Below are 13,530 nucleotides of genomic sequence, written 5' to 3'. Positions count from 1 at the left end.
GGAACAGTCCAGCCCGAACTGCCAAGCCATGCCTTCCCTGGACCGGAAACAAGCTTCCGAGGACCGGTTTCTGGCATTCCAGCCGTCTTCAGCCCGGCTTGCTTGAATCCAGTGGCAAAGTGAGCAAGGGACTCGCGTCTGAGCATACCCTGCCACACTTATGGCGGCCAAAAGCGGTACAAAAGGGGGTGGTGATGGACGGAGCATCAGAACCAATCAAACACTCACACCCAGTCAAAAGATCTGGGTTTGATCCATCACCGTTCTTTAGCCCACTCTGCCACCCCAGTTCAGACATGGCTATATGCAAATCAGTCTGACCCTGTGCCTCATGGGAACAATCCAGCCCGAACTGCCAAGCCATGCCTTCCCTGGACCGGAAACAAGCTTCCGAGGACCGGTTTCTGGCATTCCAGCCGTCTTCAGCCCGGCTTGCTTGAATCCAGTGGCAAAGTGAGCAAGGGACTCACGTCTGAGCATACCCTGCCACACTTATGGCGGCCAAAAGCGGTACAAAAGGGGGTGGTGATGGACGGAGCATCAGAACCAATCAAACACTCACACCCAGTCAAAAGATCTGGGTTTGATCCATCACCGTTCTTTAGCCCACTCTGCCACCCCAGTTCAGACATGGCTATATGCAAATCAGTCTAACCCTGTGCCTCATGGGAACAGTCCAGCCCGAACTGCCAAGCCATGCCTTCCCTGGACCGGAAACAAGCTTCCGAGGACCGGTTTCTGGCATTCCAGCCCTCTTCAGCCCGGCTTGCTTGAATCCAGTGGCAAAGTGAGCAAGGGACTCACGTCTGAGCATACCCTGCCACACTTATGGCGGCCAAAAGCGGTACAAAAGGGGGTGGTGATGGACGGAGCATCAGAACCAATCAAACACTCACACCCAGTCAAAAGATCTGGGTTTGATCCATCACCGTTCTTTAGCCCACTCTGCCATCCCAGTTCAGACATGGCTATATGCAAATCAGTCTGACCCTGTGCCTCATGGGAACAGTCCAGCCCAATTGCCAAGCCATGCCTTCCCTGGACCGGAAACAAGCTTCCGAGGACCGGTTTCTGGCATTCCAGCCGCCTTCAGACCGGCTTGCTTGAATCCAGTGGCAAAGTGAGCAAAGGACTCACGTCTGAGCATACCCTGCCACACTTATGGCGGCCAAAAGCGGTACAAAAGGGGGTGGTGATGGACGGAGCATCAGAACCAATCAAACACTCACACCCAGTCAAAAGATCTGGGTTTGATCCATCACGGTTCTTTAGCCCAATCTGCCACCCCAGTTCAGACATGGCTATATGCAAATCAGTCTGACCCTGTGCCTCATGGGAACAGTCCAGCCCGAACTGCCAAGCCATGCCTTCCCTGGACCGGAAACAAGCTTCCGAGGACCGGTTTCTGGCATTCCAGCCATCTTCAGCCCGGCTTGCTTGAATCCAGTGGCAAAGTGAGCAAGGGACTCACGTCTGAGCATACCTTGCCACACTTATGGCGGCCAAAAGTGGTACAAAAGGGGGTGGTGATGGACGGAGCATCAGAACCAATCAAACACTCACACCCAGTCAAAAGATCTGGGTTTGATCCATCACCGTTCTTTAGCCCACTCTGCCACCCCAGTTCAGACATGGCTATATGCAAATCAGTCTGACCCTGTGCCTCATGGGAACAGTCCAGCCCGAACTGCAAAGCCATGCCTTCCCTGGACCGGAAACAAGCTTCGAGGACCGGTTTCTGGCATTCCAGCCGTCTTCAGCCCGGCTTGCTTGAATCCAGTGGCAAAGTGAGCAAGGGACTCGCGTCTGAGCATACCCTGCCACACTTATAGCGGCCAAAAGTGGTACAAAAGGGGGTGGTGATGGACGGAGCATCAGAACCAATCAAACACTCACACCCAGTCAAAAGATCTGGGTTTGATCCATCACCGTTCTTTAGCCCAATCTGCCACCCCAGTTCAGACATGGCTATATGCAAATCAGATGAGCAAGAGTACCAGATCACAGGGTGAAGTGACCAAGGACTAATTCCCCTCCCGTAAATGTGCCCCTGCAGACACAATCGAGCCACCGAGGTGACGTCCCTGGCGAGAGCTCGACATGTGTACCAAACGTAATCCACCAGCAAGTGCAAACCTTGTCTCTACCCCATGCTTCCCAAGGCGACTGTCAGTTTCCAAGCATCACAAAAGGGGGTGGTGATGGACGGAGCATCGGAACCAATCAAACACACCCAGTCAAAAGATCTGGGTTTGATCCATCACCGTTCTTTAGCCCACTCTGCCACCCCAGTTCAGACACGGCTATATGCAAATCAGTCTGACCCTGTGCCTCTTGGGAACAGTCCAGCCCGAACTGCCAAGCCATGCCTTCCCTGGACCCAAAACAAGCTTCCGAGGACCGGTTTCTGGCATTCTAGCCGTCTTCAGCCCGGCTTGCTTGAATCCAGTGGCAAAGTGAGCAAGGGACTCACGTCTGAGCATACCCTGCCACACTTATGGCGGCCAAAAGCGGTACAAAAGGGGGTGGTGATGGACGGAGCATCAGAACCAATCAAACACTCACACCCAGTCAAAAGATCTGGGTTTGATCCATCACCGTTCTTTAGCCCACTCTGCCATCCCAGTTCAGACATGGCTATATGCAAATCAGTCTGACCCTGTGCCTCATGGGAACAGTCCAGCCCAATTGCCAAGCCATGCCTTCCCTGGACCGGAAACAAGCTTCCGAGGACCGGTTTCTGGCATTCCAGCCGCCTTCAGACCGGCTTGCTTGAATCCAGTGGCAAAGTGAGCAAAGGACTGACGTCTGAGCATACCCTGCCACACTTATGGCGGCCAAAAGCGGTACAAAAGGGGGTGGTGATGGACGGAGCATCAGAACCAATCAAACACTCACACCCAGTCAAAAGATCTGGGTTTGATCCATCACCGTTCTTTAGCCCAATCTGCCACCCCAGTTCAGACATGGCTATATGCAAATCAGTCTGACCCTGTGCCTCATGGGAACAGTCCCGCCCGAACTGCCAAGCCATGCCTTCCCTGGACCGGAAACAAGCTTCCGAGGACCGGTTTCTGGCATTCCAGCCATCTTCAGCCCGGCTTGCTTGAATCCAGTGGCAAAGTGAGCAAGGGACTCACGTCTGAGCATACCTTGCCACACTTATGGCGGCCAAAAGTGGTACAAAAGGGGGTGGTGATGGATGGAGCATCAGAACCAATCAAACACTCACACCCAGTCAAAAGATCTGGGTTTGATCCATCACCGTTCTTTAGCCCACTCTGCCACCCCAGTTCAGACATGGCTATATGCAAATCAGTCTGACCCTGTGCCTCATGGGAACAGTCCAGCCCGAACTGCCAAGCCATGCCTTCCCTGGACCGGAAACAAGCTTCGAGGACCGGTTTCTGGCATTCCAGCCGTCTTCAGCCCGGCTTCCTTGAATCCAGTGGCAAAGTGAGCAAGGGACTCGCGTCTGAGCATACCCTGCCACACTTATAGCGGCCAAAAGTGGTACAAAAGGGGGTGGTGATGGACGGAGCATCAGAACCAATCAAACACTCACACCCAGTCAAAAGATCTGGGTTTGATCCATCACCGTTCTTTAGCCCAATCTGCCACCCCAGTTCAGACATGGCTATATGCAAATCAGTCTGACCCTGTGCCTCATGGGAACAGTCCAGCCCGAACTGCCAAGCCATGCCTTCCCTGGACTGGAAACAAGCTTCCGAGGACCGGTTTCTGGCATTCCAGCCATCTTCTGCCCGGCTTGCTTGAATCCAGTGGCAAAGTGAGCAAGGGACTCACGTCTGAGCATACCATGCCACACTTATGGCGGCCAAAAGTGGTCCAAAAGGGGGTGGTGATGGACGGAGCATCAGAACCAATCAAACACTCACACCCAGTCAAAAGATCTGGGTTTGATCCATCACCGTTCTTTAGCCCACTCTGCCACCCCAGTTCAGACATGGCTATATGCAAATCAGTCTGACCCTGTGCCTCATGGGAACAGTCCAGCCCGAACTGCCAAGCCATGCCTTCCCTGGACCGGAAACAAGCTTCCGAGGACCGGTTTCTGGCATGCCAGCCGTCTTCAGCCCGGCTTGCTTGAATCCAGTGGCAAAGTGAGCAAGGGACTCACGTCTGAGCATACCCTGCCACACTTATGGCGGCCAAAAGTGGTACAAAAGGGGGTGGTGATGGACGGAGCATCAGAACCAATCAAACACTCACACCCAGTCAAAAGATCTGGGTTTGATCATCACCGTTCTTTAGCCCACTCTGCCACCCCAGTTCAGACATGGCTATATGCAAATCAGTCTGACCCTGTGCCTCATGGGAACAGTATAGCCCGAACTGCCAAGCCATGCCTTCCCTGGACCGGAAACAAGCTTCAGAGGACCGGTTTCTGGCATTCTAGCCGTCTTCAGCCCGGCTTGCTTGAATCCAGTGGCAAAGTGAGCAAGGGACTCACGTCTGAGCATACCCTGCCACACTTATGGCGGCCAAAAGCGGTACAAAAGGGGGTGGTGATGGACGGAGCATCAGAACCAATCAAACACTCACACCCAGTCAAAAGATCTGGGTTTGATCCATCACCATTCTTTAGCCCACTCTGCCACCCCAGTTCAGACATGGCTATATGCAAATCAGTCTAACCCTGTGCCTCATGGGAACAGTCCAGCCCGAACTGCCAAGCCATGCCTTCCCTGGACCGGAAACAAGCTTCCGAGGACCGGTTTCTGGAATTCCAGCCGTCTTCAGCCCGGCTTGCTTGAATCCAGTGGCAAAGTGAGCAAGTGACTCACGTCTGAGCATACCCTGCCACACTTATGGCGGCCAAAAGCAGTACAAAAGGGGGTGGTGATGGACGGAGCATCAGTACCAATCAAACACTCACACCCAGTCAAAAGATCTGGGTTTGATCCATCACCATTCTTTAGCCCAATCTGCCACCCCAGTTCAGACATGGCTATATGCAAATCAGTCTGACCCTGTGCCTCATGGGAACAGTCCAGCCCGAACTGCCAAGCCATGCCTTCCCTGGACCGGAAACAAGCTTCCGAGGACCGATTCCAGCCGTCTTCAGCCCGGCTTGCTTGAATCCAGTGGCAAAGTGAGCTAGGGACTCACGTCTGAGCATACCCTGTCACACTTATGGCGGCCAAAAGTGGTCCAAAAGGGGATGGTGATGGACGGAGCATCAGAACCAATCAAACACTCACACCCAGTCAAAAGATCTGGTTTTGATCCATCACCGTTCTTTAGCCCACTCTGCCACCCCAGTTCAGACATGGCTATATGCAAATCAGTCTGACCCTGTGCCTCATGGGAACAGTCCAGCCCGAACTGCCAAGCCATGCCTTCCCTGGACCGGAAACAAGCTTCCGAGGACCGGTTTCTGGAATTCCAGCCGTCTTCAGCCCGGCTTGCTTGAATCCAGTGGCAAAGTGAGCAAGGGACTCACGTCTGAGCATACCCTGCCACACTTATGGCGGCCAAAAGCAGTACAAAAGGGGGTGGTGATGGACGGAGCATCAGAACCAATCAAACACTCACACCCAGTCAAAAGATCAGGGTTTGATCCATCACCGTTCTTTAGCCCACTCTGCCACCCCAGTTCAGACATGGCTATATGCAAATCAGTCTGACCCTGTGCCTCATGGGAACAGTCCAGCCCGAACTGCCAAGCAATGCCTTCCCTGGACCGGAAACAAGCTTCCGAGGACCGGTTTCTGGCATTCCAGCCGTCTTCAGCCCGGCTTGCTTGAATCCAGTGGCAAAGTGAGCAAGGGACTCGCGTCTGAGCATACCCTGCCACACTTATGGCGGCCAAAAGCGGTACAAAAGGGGGTGGTGATGGACGGAGCATCAGAACCAATCAAACACTCACACCCAGTCAAAAGATCTGGGTTTGATCCATCACCGTTCTTTAGCCCACTCTGCCACCCCAGTTCAGACATGGCTATATGCAAATCAGTCTGACCCTGTGCCTCATGGGAACAGTCCAGCCCGAACTGCCAAGCCATGCCTTCCCTGGACCGGAAACAAGCTTCCGAGGACCGGTTTCTGGCATTCCAGCCGTCTTCAGCCCGGCTTGCTTGAATCCAGTGGCAAAGTGAGCAAGGGACTCACGTCTGAGCATACCCTGCCACACTTATGGCGGCCAAAAGCGGTACAAAAGGGGGTGGTGATGGACGGAGCATCAGAACCAATCAAACACTCACACCCAGTCAAAAGATCTGGGTTTGATCCATCACCATTCTTTAGCCCACTCTGCCACCCCAGTTCAGACATGGCTATATGCAAATCAGTCTAACCCTGTGCCTCATGGGAACAGTCCAGCCCGAACTGCCAAGCCATGCCTTCCCTGGACCGGAAACAAGCTTCCGAGGACCGGTTTCTGGAATTCCAGCCGTCTTCAGCCCGGCTTGCTTGAATCCAGTGGCAAAGTGAGCAAGGGACTCACGTCTGAGCATACCCTGCCACACTTATGGCGGCCAAAAGCAGTACAAAAGGGGGTGGTGATGGACGGAGCATCAGTACCAATCAAACACTCACACCCAGTCAAAAGATCTGGGTTTGATCCATCACCGTTCTTTAGCCCACTCTGCCACCCCAGTTCAGACATGGCTATATGCAAATCAGTCTGACCCTGTGCCTCATGGGAACAGTCCAGCCCGAACTGCCAAGCCATGCCTTCCCTGGACCGGAAACAAGCTTCCGAGGACCGGTTTCTGGCATTCCAGCCGTCTTCAGCCCGGCTTGCTTGAATCCAGTGGCAAAGTGAGCAAGGGACTCACGTCTGAGCATACCCTGCCACACTTATGGCGGCCAAAAGTGGTACAAAAGGGGGTGGTGATGGACGGAGCATCAGAACCAATCAAACACTCACACCCAGTCAAAAGATCTGGGTTTGATCATCACCGTTCTTTAGCCCACTCTGCCACCCCAGTTCAGACATGGCTATATGCAAATCAGTCTGACCCTGTGCCTCATGGGAACAGTATAGCCCGAACTGCCAAGCCATGCCTTCCCTGGACCGGAAACAAGCTTCAGAGGACCGGTTTCTGGCATTCTAGCCGTCTTCAGCCCGGCTTGCTTGAATCCAGTGGCAAAGTGAGCAAGGGACTCACGTCTGAGCATACCCTGCCACACTTATGGCGGCCAAAAGCGGTACAAAAGGGGGTGGTGATGGACGGAGCATCAGAACCAATCAAACACTCACACCCAGTCAAAAGATCTGGGTTTGATCCATCACCATTCTTTAGCCCACTCTGCCACCCCAGTTCAGACATGGCTATATGCAAATCAGTCTAACCCTGTGCCTCATGGGAACAGTCCAGCCCGAACTGCCAAGCCATGCCTTCCCTGGACCGGAAACAAGCTTCCGAGGACCGGTTTCTGGAATTCCAGCCGTCTTCAGCCCGGCTTGCTTGAATCCAGTGGCAAAGTGAGCAAGGGACTCACGTCTGAGCATACCCTGCCACACTTATGGCGGCCAAAAGCAGTACAAAAGGGGGTGGTGATGGACGGAGCATCAGTACCAATCAAACACTCACACCCAGTCAAAAGATCTGGGTTTGATCCATCACCATTCTTTAGCCCAATCTGCCACCCCAGTTCAGACATGGCTATATGCAAATCAGTCTGACCCTGTGCCTCATGGGAACAGTCCAGCCCGAACTGCCAAGCCATGCCTTCCCTGGACCGGAAACAAGCTTCCGAGGACCGATTCCAGCCGTCTTCAGCCCGGCTTGCTTGAATCCAGTGGCAAAGTGAGCTAGGGACTCACGTCTGAGCATACCCTGTCACACTTATGGCGGCCAAAAGTGGTCCAAAAGGGGATGGTGATGGACGGAGCATCAGAACCAATCAAACACTCACACCCAGTCAAAAGATCTGGGTTTGATCCATCACCGTTCTTTAGCCCACTCTGCCACCCCAGTTCAGACATGGCTATATGCAAATCAGTCTGACCCTGTGCCTCATGGGAACAGTCCAGCCCGAACTGCCAAGCCATGCCTTCCCTGGACCGGAAACAAGCTTCCGAGGACCGGTTTCTGGAATTCCAGCCGTCTTCAGCCCGGCTTGCTTGAATCCAGTGGCAAAGTGAGCAAGGGACTCACGTCTGAGCATACCCTGCCACACTTATGGCGGCCAAAAGCAGTACAAAAGGGGGTGGTGATGGACGGAGCATCAGAACCAATCAAACACTCACACCCAGTCAAAAGATCTGGGTTTGATCCATCACCGTTCTTTAGCCCACTCTGCCACCCCAGTTCAGACATGGCTATATGCAAATCAGTCTGACCCTGTGCCTCATGGGAACAGTCCAGCCCGAACTGCCAAGCCATGCCTTCCCTGGACCGGAAACAAGCTTCCGAGGACCGGTTTCTGGCATTCCAGCCGTCTTCAGCCCGGCTTGCTTGAATCCAGTGGCAAAGTGAGCAAGGGACTCGCGTCTGAGCATACCCTGCCACACTTATGGCGGCCAAAAGCGGTACAAAAGGGGGTGGTGATGGACGGAGCATCAGAACCAATCAAACACTCACACCCAGTCAAAAGATCTGGGTTTGATCCATCACCGTTCTTTAGCCCACTCTGCCACCCCAGTTCAGACATGGCTATATGCAAATCAGTCTGACCCTGTGCCTCATGGGAACAGTCCAGCCCGAACTGCCAAGCCATGCCTTCCCTGGACCGGAAACATGCTTCCGAGGACCGGGTTCTGGCATTCCAGCCGTCTTCAGCCCAGCTTGCTTGAATCCAGTGGCAAAGTGAGCAAGGGACTCACGTCTGAGCATACCCTGCCACACTTATGGCGGCCAAAAGCGGTACAAAAGGGGGTGGTGATGGACGGAGCATCAGAACCAATCAAACACTCACACCCAGTCAAAAGATCTGGGTTTGATCCATCACCATTCTTTAGCCCACTCTGCCACCCCAGTTCAGACATGGCTATATGCAAATCAGTCTAACCCTGTGCCTCATGGGAACAGTCCAGCCCGAACTGCCAAGCCATGCCTTCCCTGGACCGGAAACAAGCTTCCGAGGACCGGTTTCTGGAATTCCAGCCGTCTTCAGCCCGGCTTGCTTGAATCCAGTGGCAAAGTGAGCAAGGGACTCACGTCTGAGCATACCCTGCCACACTTATGGCGGCCAAAAGCAGTACAAAAGGGGGTGGTGATGGACGGAGCATCAGTACCAATCAAACACTCACACCCAGTCAAAAGATCTGGGTTTGATCCATCACCATTCTTTAGCCCAATCTGCCACCCCAGTTCAGACATGGCTATATGCAAATCAGTCTGACCCTGTGCCTCATGGGAACAGTCCAGCCCGAACTGCCAAGCCATGCCTTCCCTGGACCGGAAACAAGCTTCCAAGGACCGATTCCAGCCGTCTTCAGCCCGGCTTGCTTGAATCCAGTGGCAAAGTGAGCTAGGGACTCACGTCTGAGCATACCCTGTCACACTTATGGCGGCCAAAAGTGGTCCAAAAGGGGATGGTGATGGACGGAGCATCAGAACCAATCAAACACTCACACCCAGTCAAAAGATCTGGTTTTGATCCATCACCGTTCTTTAGCCCACTCTGCCACCCCAGTTCAGACATGGCTATATGCAAATCAGTCTGACCCTGTGCCTCATGGGAACAGTCCAGCCCGAACTGCCAAGCCATGCCTTCCCTGGACCGGAAACAAGCTTCCGAGGACCGGTTTCTGGAATTCCAGCCGTCTTCAGCCCGGCTTGCTTGAATCCAGTGGCAAAGTGAGCAAGGGACTCACGTCTGAGCATACCCTGCCACACTTATGGCGGCCAAAAGCAGTACAAAAGGAGGTGGTGATGGACGGAGCATCAGTACCAATCAAACACTCACACCCAGTCAAAAGATCTGGGTTTGATCCATCACCATTCTTTAGCCCAATCTGCCACCCCAGTTCAGACATGGCTATATGCAAATCAGTCTGACCCTGTGCCTCATGGGAACAGTCCAGCCCGAACTGCCAAGCCATGCCTTCCCTGGACCGGAAACAAGCTTCCGAGGACCGGTTTCTGGTATTCCAGCCGTCTTCAGCCCGGCTTGCTTGAATCCAGTGGCAAAGTGAGCAAGGGACTCACGTCTGAGCATACCCTGTCACACTTATGGCGGCCAAAAGTGGTCCAAAAGGGGATGGTGATGGACGGAGCATCAGAACCAATCAAACACACCCAGTCAAAAGATCTGGTTTTGATCCATCACCGTTCTTTAGCCCACTCTGCCACCCCAGTTCAGACATGGCTATATGCAAATCAGTCTGACCCTGTGCCTCATGGGAACAGTCCAGCCCGAACTGCCAAGCCATGCCTTCCCTGGACCGGAAACAAGCTTCGAGGACCGGTTTCTGGCATTCCAGCCGTCTTCAGCCCAGCTTGCTTGAATCCAGTGGCAAAATGAGCAAGGGACTCGCGTCTGAGCATACCCTGCCACACTTATGGCGGCCAAAAGTGGTCCAAAAGGGGGTGGTGATGGACGGAGCATCAGAACCAATCAAACACTCACACCCAGTCAAAAGATCTGGGTTTGATCCATCACCGTTCTTTAGCCCACTCTGCCACCCCAGTTCAGACATGGCTATATGCAAATCAGTCTGACCCTGTGCCTCATGGGAACAGTCCAGCCCGAACTGCCAAGCCATGCCTTCCCTGGACCGGAAACAAGCTTCCGAGGACCGGTTTCTGGCATTCCAGCCGTCTTCAGCCCGGCTTGCTTGAATCCAGTGGCAAAGTGAGCAAGGGACTCGCGTCTGAGCATACCCTGCCACACTTATGGCGGCCAAAAGCGGTACAAAAGGGGGTGGTGATGGACGGAGCATCAGAACCAATCAAACACTCACACCCAGTCAAAATATCTGGGTTTGATCCATCACCGTTCTTTAGCCCACTCTGCCACCCCAGTTCAGACATGGCTATATGCAAATCAGTCTGACCCTGTGCCTCATGGGAACAGTCCAGCCCGAACTGCCAAGCCATGCCTTCCCTGGACCGGAAACAAGCTTCCGAGGACCGGTTTCTGGCATTCCAGCCCTCTTCAGCCCGGCTTGCTTGAATCCAGTGGCAAAGTGAGCAAGGGACTCACGTCTGAGCATACCCTGCCACACTTATGGCGGCCAAAAGCGGTACAAAAGGGGGTGGTGATGGACGGAGCATCAGAACCAATCAAACACTCACACCCAGTCAAAAGATCTGGGTTTGATCCATCACCGTTCTTTAGCCCACTCTGCCATCCCAGTTCAGACATGGCTATATGCAAATCAGTCTGACCCTGTGCCTCATGGGAACAGTCCAGCCCAATTGCCAAGCCATGCCTTCCCTGGACCGGAAACAAGCTTCCGAGGACCGGTTTCTGGCATTCCAGCCGCCTTCAGACCGGCTTGCTTGAATCCAGTGGCAAAGTGAGCAAAGGACTCACGTCTGAGCATACCCTGCCACACTTATGGCGGCCAAAAGCGGTACAAAAGGGGGTGGTGATGGACGGAGCATCAGAACCAATCAAACACTCACACCCAGTCAAAAGATCTGGGTTTGATCCATCACGGTTCTTTAGCCCAATCTGCCACCCCAGTTCAGACATGGCTATATGCAAATCCGTCTGACCCTGTGCCTCATGGGAACAGTCCAGCCCGAACTGCCAAGCCATGCCTTCCCTGGACCGGAAACAAGCTTCCGAGGACCGGTTTCTGGCATTCCAGCCATCTTCAGCCCGGCTTGCTTGAATCCAGTGGCAAAGTGAGCAAGGCACTCACGTCTGAGCATACCTTGCCACACTTATGGCGGCCAAAAGTGGTACAAAAGGGGGTGGTGATGGACGGAGCATCAGAACCAATCAAACACTCACACCCAGTCAAAAGATCTGGGTTTGATCCATCACCGTTCTTTAGCCCACTCTGCCACCCCAGTTCAGACATGGCTATATGCAAATCAGTCTGACCCTGTGCCTCATGGGAACAGTCCAGCCCGAACTGCAAAGCCATGCCTTCCCTGGACCGGAAACAAGCTTCGAGGACCGGTTTCTGGCATTCCAGCCGTCTTCAGCCCGGCTTGCTTGAATCCAGTGGCAAAGTGAGCAAGGGACTCGCGTCTGAGCATACCCTGCCACACTTATAGCGGCCAAAAGTGGTACAAAAGGGGGTGGTGATGGACGGAGCATCAGAACCAATCAAACACTCACACCCAGTCAAAAGATCTGGGTTTGATCCATCACCGTTCTTTAGCCCAATCTGCCACCCCAGTTTAGACATGGCTATATGCAAATCAGATGAGCAAGAGTACCAGATCACAGGGTGAAGTGACCAAGGACTAATTCCCCTCCCGTAAATGTGCCCCTGCAGACACAATCGAGCCACCGAGGTGACGTCCCTGGCGAGAGCTCGACATGTGTACCAAACGTAATCCACCAGCAAGTGCAAACCTTGTCTCTACCCCATGCTTTCCAAGGCGACTGTCAGTTTCCAAGCATCACAAAAGGGGGTGGTGATGGACGGAGCATCGGAACCAATCAAACACACCCAGTCAAAAGATCTGGGTTTGATCCATCACCGTTCTTTAGCCCACTCTGCCACCCCAGTTCAGACACGGCTATATGCAAATCAGTCTGACCCTGTGCCTCTTGGGAACAGTCCAGCCCGAACTGCCAAGCCATGCCTTCCCTGGACCCAAAACAAGCTTCCGAGGACCGGTTTCTGGCATTCTAGCCGTCTTCAGCCCGGCTTGCTTGAATCCAGTGGCAAAGTGAGCAAGGGACTCACGTCTGAGCATACCCTGCCACACTTATGGCGGCCAAAAGCGGTACAAAAGGGGGTGGTGATGGACGGAGCATCAGAACCAATCAAACACTCACACCCAGTCAAAAGATCTGGGTTTGATCCATCACCGTTCTTTAGCCCACTCTGCCATCCCAGTTCAGACATGGCTATATGCAAATCAGTCTGACCCTGTGCCTCATGGGAACAGTCCAGCCCAATTGCCAAGCCATGCCTTCCCTGGACCGGAAACAAGCTTCCGAGGACCGGTTTCTGGCATTCCAGCCGCCTTCAGACCGGCTTGCTTGAATCCAGTGGCAAAGTGAGCAAAGGACTGACGTCTGAGCATACCCTGCCACACTTATGGCGGCCAAAAGCGGTACAAAAGGGGGTGGTGATGGACGGAGCATCAGAACCAATCAAACACTCACACCCAGTCAAAAGATCTGGGTTTGATCCATCACCGTTCTTTAGCCCAATCTGCCACCCCAGTTCAGACATGGCTATATGCAAATCAGTCTGACCCTGTGCCTCATGGGAACAGTCCCGCCCGAACTGCCAAGCCATGCCTTCCCTGGACCGGAAACAAGCTTCCGAGGACCGGTTTCTGGCATTCCAGCCATCTTCAGCCCGGCTTGCTTGAATCCAGTGGCAAAGTGAGCAAGGGACTCACGTCTGAGCATACCTTGCCACACTTATGGCGGCCAAAAGTGGTATAAAAGGGGGTGGTGATGGATGGAGCATCA

The sequence above is a fragment of the Lissotriton helveticus genome, chromosome 11 (assembly GCF_964261635.1).
Source record: "Lissotriton helveticus chromosome 11, aLisHel1.1, whole genome shotgun sequence".
Classification (NCBI taxonomy): Eukaryota; Metazoa; Chordata; class Amphibia; order Caudata; family Salamandridae; genus Lissotriton; species Lissotriton helveticus.
This window is presented reverse-complemented; position numbering follows the sequence as displayed.